This window comes from Bombyx mori, chromosome 21, assembly GCF_030269925.1.
Source record: "Bombyx mori chromosome 21, ASM3026992v2".
Taxonomy (NCBI): domain Eukaryota; kingdom Metazoa; phylum Arthropoda; class Insecta; order Lepidoptera; family Bombycidae; genus Bombyx; species Bombyx mori.
The window spans coordinates 7,521,461-7,534,649 of NC_085127.1; the positions used below are offsets into that span (position 1 = coordinate 7,521,461).

The 13,189-nt window shown below is 34.4% G+C and overlaps 1 protein-coding gene and 1 long non-coding RNA gene across 2 annotated transcripts in view; both read left to right on the plus strand.

Annotated features, from left to right (window-relative positions):
* LOC101741117 (small conductance calcium-activated potassium channel protein) overlaps positions 1 to 13,189 on the plus strand; it is a 273,215-nt gene that overhangs the window by 32,809 nt on the left and 227,217 nt on the right. The gene's annotated exons all lie outside the window — the stretch shown is intronic.
* On the plus strand, positions 10,391 to 11,327 carry LOC134200906 (uncharacterized). The gene is made up of 2 exons (XR_009976017.1): positions 10,391 to 10,617; positions 10,930 to 11,327. It is a non-coding gene; the product is annotated as an uncharacterized LOC134200906 (long non-coding RNA).

The window sequence follows — 13,189 nt, forward strand, 5'->3', positions numbered from 1 at the left end:
CGTATGTGAAAGCGAAAGCTATGTACTAGCAGGGGGCTTAAGTTAACTGCTCAGCTTAAAATGGTGTTTTACGAGTGCAATTGTTTTGGGATAATACGTTTTATACAAACGAAACAAATACATATTATGTTCGCTTGTGAAACCCAAGCTTAAATTAATTTAAATCAATTAGATCAACTTTAATTTCATTTTGCGATAAAATCATTTAGTGAGTGTTTTTCTAATAAAAAAAACAAAAAAAAAACACATCAGTGCACATTGTCTGTACTATATTTTGTAACTCACTTCAACTAGTGTTGTTTCCAGTCGCAGATTGGCAAACATTACGGCTATTTTCACTGGAGACACTGCAGCTTGGAATAAAGTACGAATTCTCCTGTAGTATTCCGGTTGACACGTTACCTCTTGCTCAGGGACGTCTTAAACTAGGATGGGGCCCTTGGGCACACAAGAATTTGAGGCCCTTTTGGAAAGTAAAAAAAGCGAATTATAATAACATTTTTTACTGAGTATGACCATTTATAATCAAATACAGTATGATATAATATGTTATTAATGATATTAGAATGCTGCTGGTTTTTTGGTTACGATTTCGATAACGGTTCCTTTCGGGATTTCTGTTGAGCAAATTTTTCTATTATAGGCATAGTATATGCCTTGTAAATACCTCCTGATTACTGATTTGTGAAAAAAGTGTAATGTGCCTGACAAAAATGTTTTGAGAATAAACGTGTGAGAGAAATTGTCGGTCTTTCGGGGCCCCCTGAGAATGGGGGCCCTGGCCACGGGCTCCGTGTGCCCTTATGGTAAAGACGGTATTGCTCTTGCTTCTCTAACATTACTCACCTCAATTACATTATAACAGATTCATGGAATACTTCAAGTAATACAAGAAACGATGACTCAACTTCTTTCTACGAACAGTTTGTTTATTCTTTATATTATTTTTATTGCTTGGATGAGTGGATGAGCTCACAGCCCACCTGCTGTTAAGTGGTCACTGGAGCTCTTAGACATCTACAACGTAAATGCGCCACTCACCTTGAGATATAAGTTCTAAGGTCTCAGTATAGTTACAACGGCTGCCCTTCAAACCGAAACGGATTACTGCTTCACGGCGAAACAGGCAGGGGGGTGGTACCTACCCGCGCGGACACACAAGAGATCCTACCACCAGTAAGATTATACCAGTAAGATTGTAATTGAAACACCAGTTGTAATTGAAACACAATTACTGCTATCCAAAATCTATTTTCCATCATTACAGCTATACTAAACTTGTACTATGCTATACTTGGTTTCGACCTGAATGCAATTGTTCAGCTTTTTAAGCTTCTAAATAATTTACAACGGATCGCTACGTGTTCAATAGCCTTAATTCAATGCTATTGTTACTATTTTTATAATACGTTGACCTGAAAATTACATGAAACCTTGTTGGCTTTCAAGCTTGGTTGATAAGATTTAGTCCCAGATAATCCTATTTATTAAGAAGCCATGAGTACTGCGTAATTCTATTATTTCAATTGTTTTATTTCATTTATTTCAAAATCATTTTGGGTTCTTTTATTCATCATGTTTGACCGATATCATTGTTAATTTTGATAAATTACTTCGTCATATCTATTTTATATTTTAGTGTATTTTATATTTGAAAATAAGTTTAAAAGAAAAGTAAAATTTTCAAAATGTCCAAAATGATGAAAAATTATAATTATTTATATGCAAAAAAAATTGTTATTTGTTAAAACTTGTATTAGTTTAGATTTTTGGTACATTTCGGAAAATCACTTTCAGCTAATTACTAGTTGCTTAAATAAATCACCAAAAAGTTATATATTTTTATATCAACTAAAAAAAAACTCACTGATGAATGGATGCAAATATTATATACGATTTTAAGAAATTTATTTTGGAGTCAAATATAAAATACTCCACCAATTATGTCAATGGAATTTAAGGGTCGTTGTTACCGTTTTTTTTTTGTGATAAAGTACGCACTTAGACCAACTCGTCAAAGAACTGAAAAATTTACAAAATTGCCCGCTGTCGGTATGTTTAATGTGTATAAATCGTTCGTAAAGTGTTGTTCAAGATTTTTGTAATATAAGTACGAAATTGCTGTAATTACCTCAAAACAAAAAAACTTTGAGTGGATGATTCAAAAGGTATGGCTCAGGCGTTTAGTTCTTTGAATATAAGGAATTAATAGGCTTTTTCTCGAAGAATTTCTTTTTTTTATTACTTAAATGGGTGGACGAGCTCACAGCCCACCTAGTGTTAAGTGGTTACCGGAACCCATATACATCTACAACGTAAATGCGCCACCCAGCTTGAGATATAAGTTCTAAGGTCTCCTCAGTATAGTTACAAGAGCTGACCCGCCCTTCAAACCGAAACGCATTACTGCTTCACGGCAGAAATGGGCAGGGCGGTGGTACATACCCATGCGGACTCACAAGAGGTCCTAACATCAGTAAACGAATGTCAAATTATAATTTTATATCGGATAAACTATCGAATTTTTAAGATCTAATTAATTTAAACGTGGGCGTATTTGAAGTTGGGTATTAGAAAATTGCTTTGCTTTAAAGCAGCACAGATGTACCGTCTCAGAAATAGATTATTCTGTGATTCATATTATCGAGAAACATCTGAAGGCGTATTGTGTTACGCGGATGAAGTGGAAGGAGAAAAGATCAATCATTATGATATCGCTTGTGTGTCAATTTGTGTGTGGCTTCCTAAAATAACGATGAGTACTATATAAGATAGAAATGTAATGGTTTTTTTTTTTTTTAGTCAACATTATTTTACTGGCTGTCTTAAGGTTATAGATAATATCATAGCTGGGTTCTGGTTCTCAATTCAAGTGGATAGTATTGGAAAGATTGTTGTCTTACCTTTTAAGGCGGATTTCCGATAGCCGGCTGATCAAAAGATCCGGTAGTTATGCCGACGACCGTAGATCCGGCGTCTGTCCGGCGGGGACAGGGATGCTCTGTTGTATTAAGCGCGTTAGTTTAAAATCCACCTGCCTCATTTGAATTCCCGGTTGTTGATAGCCATTTTGATAGATCCTAATTCTTCATTTTGGCCTTTAAAAAACCTCTCTTAGAACAAATTGATAGAACAGCAATAATCTTTGCCATTCTCATACATATTGTGAGATTGTTTCGCAGTACAACGGACAAAATTGTAAATTAGCTGCTTGCGATTTCTGTTTTGTTTTGCGTCTAAAACTAACAGAGTAACAAGAGAACAATGAACGAACGCCTTGTGTTGGGATTGTAAATGAAGTATTACTGTGTAATTTGTCTATTAAATTCACACATTTGCTTGCGTAAAAAGGGATATTTGATTTTGTCACTATGTCGTAGCATAGTCCTCCCTTCCGCAAATTTACCAAGTGTCTTTGATCTTTCATAAACACTCTAACACGTTTTTCCTCAATTGAGGCTTCTAATAATTCCTGAAAAATAAGTTGCAACTTTCCTGTAATTTACTGAAAATTCTGATATTCAAATTCAAACTGTAAGCACTTGGCATCTCGTGAACTATAAGTTCGTGACCTCGGATAACAAAAACTTGTTTCTGGTCACACAATGAAGTCCTCCAATTAGAAACAACAATTGAAATTGAACAGCTGCGAAACGATGATCAATTTTCTAAATCTGTTTGATCCTTTATAATAGCTTTTAACAATCTAAAGAGCCAAGGCACGAGTGCTTCTAAAGACTCTTGAACAAAATAACGAGTGATCAGAATTTATAACTGAACGAGATACTTACGTTTTGTACCGTTTTTGATAGACCGCGTTCGAGGGCCGCGTTCATTTTTAAGAATTATTTAAGGAATCTTTTGAAGACGAACCTTCGGACGTGACACTTCACGAGTGAGTTTTTGTACAAATAGACAGCAACAATTTTAAATCCGGGGATTACGAATTTCAAAACAATATTTCTTTAGGTCGTCGTGGCCTAAGGGATAAGACGTCCGGTGCATTCGTATCTAGCGATGCAACGGTGTTCGAATCCCGCAGGCGGGTACCATTTTTCTGATGAAATACTTACTTAACAAATGTTCACGATTGACCTCCACGGTGAAGGAATAACAGCGTGTAACAAAAAACAAACTCGCAATAATTATAATTTGCGTAATTACTGCTGGTAGGACCTCTTGTGAGTCCGCACGGATAGATACCACCGCCCTGCCTATTTCTGCCGTGAATGCGTTTCGGTTTGAAGGGTGGGGCAGCCGTTGTGACTATACTTGAGACCTTAGAACTTATATCTCAAGGTGGGTGGCGCATTTGCGTTGTAGATGTCTATGAGCTCCAGTAACCACTTAACATCAGGTGGGCAGTCTACCCATCTAAGCAATAAAAAAATCTTCATTCATCATCATCATATTTTCAGCCTATAGCTGTTCACTGCTGAACATAAGATACTCCAATCGATCTTTCCTGCGGCCGGTCTGTTGTCACCTGCATCCATTTATTGTAGGCATTCTTCATTAATTCTCTTTAAACATGTAATACTTATTTTTCTAACACTAATTTTTTTGTGTACAATACAAACGAGACTCCAGCCACATGTCTCAAGATGTGCGACGGCATTCATCTTGTGCTCTCTGTGGATTCCTGTTATAAATAAGCACCAGGTGGGACGTGAGTTCGTCCATCTACAAATAAATAGAAAATTTAAAAAAACATGGAGGTTCCAAATGTCTATGTCCCACATTCTATAAACAACCATAACAATAAAAACTATGTCAGCGGCATTCATCATGTGCTTTCTGTGGGCGCCTGTTATTAATAAACGCCAGGTGGGACGTGAGTTCGTCCACCAATAAATAAAATAAAATAAAAAAACATGAAAGTTAAAGAAAATGGTTATCTCCCACATTCTATAAACAACAATAACAAAAAAAAACTATGTGCTGCGGCATGCATCATGTACTTTCCGTGGACTCCTGTTATTAATAAACACCAGATGGGACGTGAGTTCGTCTACCAATAAGTAAAATAAAAAAACAAAAAAACATGGAAGTCGAAGAAAATGGTTATCTAGCACAATCTATAAACAACTATAACAATAAAACAATTTCCCTTGAGTCTGGCACCTCACATTAAAAGAACTGAGGCATGATGCGTTGTAATGAACAGCTGAAGTGGCTCTTCGAATATTTCCGGGAAAACCTATTCATTTCTCCGCCGTAATGGGATATTGCAGTGCAAACTTTAACCGAGCGTGTTGTAGTTTATATTTTTGTTCTCATATATTTTTCATTCGAAATAAATAGTAAGACCCATTTAGATATATAAAGATTTGTTATTATCGTATATAAACATATCATCAAGCTATTGTTCTAAAAAATTTTGATTGCTTAATCTGTATATTAATACGTGAAGCAAAAACTTTGTATCCCTTTTTACGAAAATTGCGCGGACGGAGGAGTATGAAATTTTCCACACTTATAGAGAATATAAAGAAGAAGTGCACAATGCTAATATTTTTTTTAAATAATGCATTAAAGATACATTAAATCAATAAAGAAAACATTACACACACTACATACCATGTATTTGACGCACACACGCATGCATACTATTTATTGTCAAACTTTTGTTCTTGACGTCTGTGGTCAAATTGAGAATAGATTAAATATTGTTTGTCTTTATTAACATTTTTTTATAGTGTAGCCTTGGCGAAATTTGTGATTATAGAAGTATAAAATACAATCATAATAGTGTACAAACTTACAATTCCAATTAATTATAGTCGAATTTCGACTACTGCGGGACCTATAGTACACTTTATTCATTAACACTAACACGGTCCTTATACTTAATTTGGGCTTGATTAACGGAAAACCCTTTCGCTTCCAATCAAGAGAGATCGAATACAGGAAACAAAGTGTATAGGGGCCTTAGATCCACTACGTGCTTCGCGTACTACAACGTTGAAACTTTACGCAAGTGTTAGAGATTGTCAAAGTAATAAGGCTCTGAAAAGCAAGGCAACAATTCAACAATAGGAATGTGATGTGTATTATTTTCGCAACAAAAAAGCTCGAGGCGCTCATAGTTTTATACTGTAATAAATAGGAAAATATTTAAACACAGTTTGAGCTCATACTATGTTGACTTGACTGTCCTTTTGGATTTGAAATTTTTTACTTATAAAAAGGTAAGCATTTTAAAGTAGTCGTCGTATGACGTTAGCGTCATTTATGGTATGGAAATTGCTTGATTATTATATGGTATTCATAAATTGTATATTTTGTTAAGCTTTACCGACTTTCATCATCATTCTCCTGCCCTTCTCCCAGTCACCTGGGGTCGGCGCAACATGTTTTCTCCTTCCATACTCTATCATATGCCCTTTCTTCGCTCACTCCCCTCTTACATAATATATCGTCTTGCACGCAATCCATCCATTTCTTCTTAGGTCTACCTCTTCCTCTATATTCTTCCACATTCATAGTCAACACTCTCTTACCAACCTCATTTTCATTTCGTCTCATCACAAGTCCATATCATCTCAAACGCGCACTTTTCAGCTTCTCTGTCACAGGTGCTACTGTGGCGGGTAGCCATCATACAACGCAAGATAATTGACAGAATCTCGCTTACGACATTTTCAAGATAAAGCGCACATTTACAAGTTCCAAACAACAACATTCGGACCGGCGGTCTACCGAGCAAATATCATCCGCTCGGTGGAAGATCTTTCCTTTCGTCGTAAGCTCCCCAAACCACTTTCAGACTTCCTCTAACATATTCATTCCGTATTCTATCCATTCTCGTTACTCCACACATTCGTCGCAACATTCGCATCTCTGCTGCATGCAATCGCCTTTCATCCGCGTCATCATCATAATTTAGTCGGTAAGTTTTACCGACTTTGAAGCTTAAAAAATATGGTCGCGACCGTTCCATCGTTTTAAATTTTTTTTTAATTGCTCTGCTCATATTTTTGTAGCAGCAAATTCTATACTATCATTGAAGTTTTAATAAATAACTCAGAGACGACATTACAAGTTATCAACGTTCAAATCCAAACTGTGTTGAAAGAAGAAAGACATGCAGGGGTACGGGCACGTAAAGAAAATTCTCAGACAAGCCGATTTTAATTCAGCGACCGAAACGCCAAAACCTTGAAAGATCTTAATCATTTTATTATTGGTGTAAAAGCGGTTACGAAAACATGGCGCGATTCCTATCAACATTCGACTACATGTCGATTTATTTTCCAACGTATACGTAAAATTTACGAGTACATTTTTTCTATTTTGGCTCTATCCGTCATCCTTGTGAAGTTTAAATTTTATGTAACACTAACGACCCGCCCTCGCTTCATTTCGGAAACATTAAATATTATTATTGATGGCTGAATCCCGCGGTTATTGTCGTATCGCGGGAGACGCCGCGGGGCGAAGCTAGTCTAAAAAAACTAGCCTATCACCTATCAGTGAAAGTCTCGTCAAAATCGGTCCAGCCGTTCCAGAGATTAGTCGGAACAAACAGACAGACAGACAAAAATTGTAAAAAAAATTATTTTGGTGTATGTACCGTATATATAGGTATATTCATATGCATGTAGTAAAAAGCGGTTATTTCAATATTACAAAAAAACACTGCAATTTTATTTATATGTATAGATTATCATTTTGGATTTAATGTGGATTGCCGTATTTTGTTTAGTAGCCTTATCCTAAATGCTAATGTAAATCCAATTGAAAAAGTGCAACGTTTATAACAAACGAATGAAGATCGTATAATTATAACAACGATTTATATTGTTTCTTCATATTTCCGCGTCCCGATGGGTAATGTTGAAGATACACTAAAATAAACTCTTATTATTTTTATTGATATCGTTCAGTGGAGTTTCGTTCTTTCTTATCAAGATCTAAAGACATCAATGTCGCGAATTCATCTAAAGACTGATTCGTGATCAAATAACATCAAACAAATTTGATTAGCGCCATATTTACCGATTAAATTACTGTAAATATATTATTATATATTTTATATTATTATTTTTTTGGGACGAAGCTCCTTATGGGACGATGCGGAGGGGTACCCTAACCGGGAAAAAACGTCTGTAACGTAAGATTTTTATTAGTAATGCACACAGTGTACTTACGACTTAACTTTGTAATAACATATTTTTTTATCATTAATTGACCACGATCTCAGAGCGTTCGTTTGCGCAATACATTAACTCTTATGCAAACAACCGTGAATGAAGTGTACCACAATAAGTTCGCACGTTACCGAATGACCGTGGGTTGTTGCGATACCTCCAGTTGTATTTTCTTTATATCTCGAATAGAACTTATAATTAATATTTTTATATTATGGAACTTCGTTCCTATCCGGTGTCCCACGACACCACACATCTTTTTATATATATTATATTTTATTTTATATGTAACGCAAATTTGGAAAATTAAATGTTTATTTCGCGAGGACTAGTACTCATTCATATAGTATTCAGTAGTTACATGGTCAAATTGAATTGAATAATGACTAATTCACCTCTCAAATCAGACCCATATTCGTTTTGCGGAAATTTATTTAATAAACCATTTATTAATTTACTTCCGGTTCAAAATCACAATATTCCTAACAACGAGTAAATACCAGTTGAAAATTGCAACAAGCCAGAATAATATAATATAGAAAATATCGTTTTATCTCCATTTAAATTAACTTCTTTATTTGTCTATTATGATTCCCACGAGAAGATAATAATATAAAAGTGCTATCTTAGACCACATATCACTCCAATATAAGCTGATGAATTCTTAAAAAATTAAAACAACTTCTTCTTCATTGTATACGACGTTTTTGACAGAGCAGTCGCAATTATTACGTAGTACTTTTGTTGGTAGAAATACCTTGTGTCTTCAAGATTCTCCTTGAATAATAATGTCTGTGTTGCTTTAGTGAGTTAAAGTCGATTTTAGTTAATTCACAATATTAACCTTCCAAGGCCTCAAGTCGCTCTCCCTCTTGCCTGCACCACAAGTCACATAATGGAACCGTCTTGTCGTGAATTGTGTTCGAAAAAGGTCAAGTTGTGACCTTTACTTGGTCTCGCAAGCGCTTCTTGACACCGCATTTTTAATTTATGAACATAAAGTTCGAAATCAACTCTATCAATTATTCAATATTTTTTCATAAACTTGAGATTGTCGTATACATTCTTCACCAGTAATATATTTCTCTTTGCCTTGTAAAAAGAGAATCTATATATTAATACGTGAAACAAAAACTTTGTATCCCTTTTTACGAAAATTGCGCGGACGGAGGAGTATGAAATTTTCCACAGTTATAGAGAATATAGAGAAGAAATGCACAATGCTAATATTTTATTAAAATAATGCATAAAAGATACATTAAATCTATAAAGAAAACATTACACACACTACATATCGTGTATTTGACGCACACACGCATGCATACTATTTATTGTTAAACGTTTGTTCTTGACGTTTGTTGTCAAATTGAGAATAGATTAAATATTGTTTGTCTTTATTATTATTTTTATAGAATAGTATAAAATACAATCATAATAGTGCACAAACTTACAATTCCAATTAATTATAGTCGAATTTCGCCTACTGCGGGACCTCCAGTATTTCTAAAATGTTATTAATGTCAAAAACTACTATGGTATTGAACAAATTGTTTTACCGTACGTTCTAAACTGTTGCTTGCGTTACTTCAATACTTGTTTATATCTATAAAGTATTCTCATTTTATTGGAACACGTATATTTTTAACAACGCCGAGGCAACGTCTGTTTATTTTCTTACATTTCTAATGAATGGGGAACGAAAGCAAACATTCTTTAGTCTCGTTAAATTTAGAATTGTAATTTTTTATACGTTTGTATAAATAGCAAAGTATTTTGTTAGCAAAAAAAAATTCAATACAACTATAACAGCTCATAACAACTTTTCTGCTCATTTTAAAATGAATGTTGAATTTGACTGATTCCCAGATGTTTTAAATGCTGATAGTTTTTTTAAAGACAAAACACGCTCTATTTCTAGTAAGCTTCAAAACACCGGCCACGCAGAGTTAACATTAACTAGTAGATAAATAAAACTCTATTTTGTAGCCTCAAATAGGCAGACGACCTCAAAATTAAATTGTTATCAGGGCCCATAGTCAGCACAACAATGAATGTCTTGTTCCAGCTATTAAGCGGTAGGCAGCGGCTTGGCTCTGCCCCTGGCATTGCTGAAGTCCATGGGCGACGGTAACCACTCACCATCAGGTGGGCCGTATGCCCGTCTGCCTACAAAGGCAATAAAAAAAATAAAAAAAAGCTATGAACGTAATTTCAAACTCCTGTCTCTCAATGTCAGAAAAGGTAGAATACTGAAAGACAGAATTCCCTAAAAGGAACAAATAATGTCGCACATTTTATTTTTCGAAATCCATTAGAGATATCGCCTTAATAATATATTGCAGACATTTCGACTAAAACGCTTAGAAAGATAAGAAAATGTCACGTAAAAATATACTCAAATACGCCCAGAAAAAGAGCGGTATCGAATGAAAATCAACAATATCTAGATCGAATACATAAAAAGGTAATACACTTGAAAACGCGAATGCTTTAACTTAAGTAATGCTTAAGAAATTGATATTTATTTAAAAAGGAACTCTTAGCACGGAATACGCTCATTTCGAAAAACCATTTTCATCGATGTTATCGTCCAAACACCGGTTTAAACCTTTGTGTAACGTTTGGCGTTTATTTAGGGGGAATTCTGTGGATTAAGTCTTCTTAAGCCTGAAGCGCGCTACCTACATACAATATGTTGTAGTCCTAAAGATTTATTTTCTTTAAGAGGCTTAGGTTTTATTATTATTATATAAGTTCTTTCTGTTGAATGTTTCAGTGCAAATTCAAAATTTGTATTTTAAAAAAAATCAATTGAAGAATTTGGAATTTGGGATTTACGTATGCGTTACAATCACCACTTTGTCTAATTATGCGGAAAACAATTCATGCATTTCATTTTAAGGTGTGATTGAAAACTATCATGAAATTAATTTATTACTACGATCTTATTTTACAATCAATATTCTTATTAATGTCCATCGAGCCTTGAAAACCGCAATAAGTGTACAGAGAACTTGAATCAAATTTCATGAAATTATGAAACCACGTTACTTTGAAGAGATGAATTTATATTTTATTATACTACTACCTGACCCGGCAGATTTCGTAGTGCCTCAATCGATAAATAAAAGACCTAAACTTTTGTAGAAAATAAACATCAAAGGAAAAACAAAATTGTTATATTTATTTAATTCCGAGCATTTTCATATTTTTTCACCTTTAAAACCTTCTCTGGACTTCCACGAATAATTCAAGAGCAAAATTAGCTAAATCGGTCCAGCCGTTCTCGAGTTTAAGCGAGACTAACGAACGGCAATTCATTTTTATATATAGAGAAGATTATGTTGACGGTACTCTGAACTTTTTACTGTAATTAAACAATGAAGCTAAATCAGCGTTCAAACAGAGACGACAAAATAACAAATTAAGATTCAGTTGTCAACCCTTTTCTTGTCGACGCGAATTAACGCTGCGCACACTGATTTAGGTCCGTGTCTCATTTGGAAGCACGGAATTTTGAACCGCTTGTATTCTTATTAGATTTCGAACGAAAATTAAATAAGCACTCTTAATATGTACATGAAATAGTTGAAATTGAAGCACTAAGCCTTTTCAGACATAAAACGTAAGAATTCCGCTCATCTCCGTTTATTGTGCGAAATAAAACTGAATGAATGAATGAAACGAAATAAATCAGAGTTAGATCGTAAAGTAGAAACAACCGTTTTACAGTGATGACTTTATTTTAAAGTCTGTGATTTTTACTAACTCTTTTGTTTATTATCGAAAAGAACAGTGACTAGGGTTGCAGCTTTGATCAGCGACTTTGTCTGAATTCGCATTTCCTCTCCGGTATTGCTTTAAGGACTATAATTTAATACTATTATTAATTCTATAAATCAATAATTTAAGGACTATAATTTCAATTTCAGTAACTGTTACTATCGTATTATTATTTCTGAACAATGGCAATACTGGAAACATGGATGTGTTTACGACTTTAATTTAAATAAAATTCTGACTTTTTTAATTTATTTTTTTATTGCTTAGGTGGGTTGTCGAGCTAACGACCCACCTGGTGTTAAACGGTTACCGGAGCCCATAGACATCTACAATGTAAACGCCGCCATGTATCTTGAGATATAAGTTCTAAGCTCTCAGTATAGTTACAACGGCTGCCCCACCCTTCAAACTGAAAAGTATTACTGCTTCACGGCAGAAATAGGGCGGTGGCACCTACTGGTGCGGAATTATATATATATATATAAATTGTTATTTGTAAGCAGCCGATACATTAAAATATTGTTTTATATCTCTAATATTTCTAAAATAAAAACAAAGTGGTTCTTTATAAACGAAAACGGCAAACAAAAGATCTACGGTACAGCTTTTCAATTAGGAATGGAAATTTTTAGGTTTTGTAATTGTTTCGCACTGGAAATATATAGAGCGGTGGTACCTACACATAAGGGCCTATAATACGCCCTTAAATTATTAAAATGTATTAACATATGCGGTAGCGTATACGTTATAATCTATAGGAGCATCGATAGTCATTTAACATCAGGTTGACTGTGATTATATAAATCCAAATCCAGCCGCAAAGAAAAACATGTTCTGAAATAACTGCATAATCTTTGTTTCAATATATTCCTTTATTAATCAAATAGTAGATGTATACATTTTTTTTGGATCATCGCCCAAATCAATCCAGCCCCTTTTTTTGAAAACTTGTAAATAGTCGATTTTTTTTAAAAACAAGTTATTTATTAGACGCGTCAATTCTTTTATTTAATAATTAACTTCACTTAGTTTAGCACTTAGCCTTGTTTGTAAATATTTTAGAAGTTTAATATAATGTGTTATGTTCCAACAGCGCTACGAAGAATTGTTGGAAATGAAGCCATCATCACCTCGTTTTTACCATTGCGCTATCCGTCACTGGATTAGAGCTCACCCATGCTACTACTATCTGGAACCACCGTATTCATTTACAATGATTTTTCAATGATCTTTTTATCACTTACCCTCTGGAT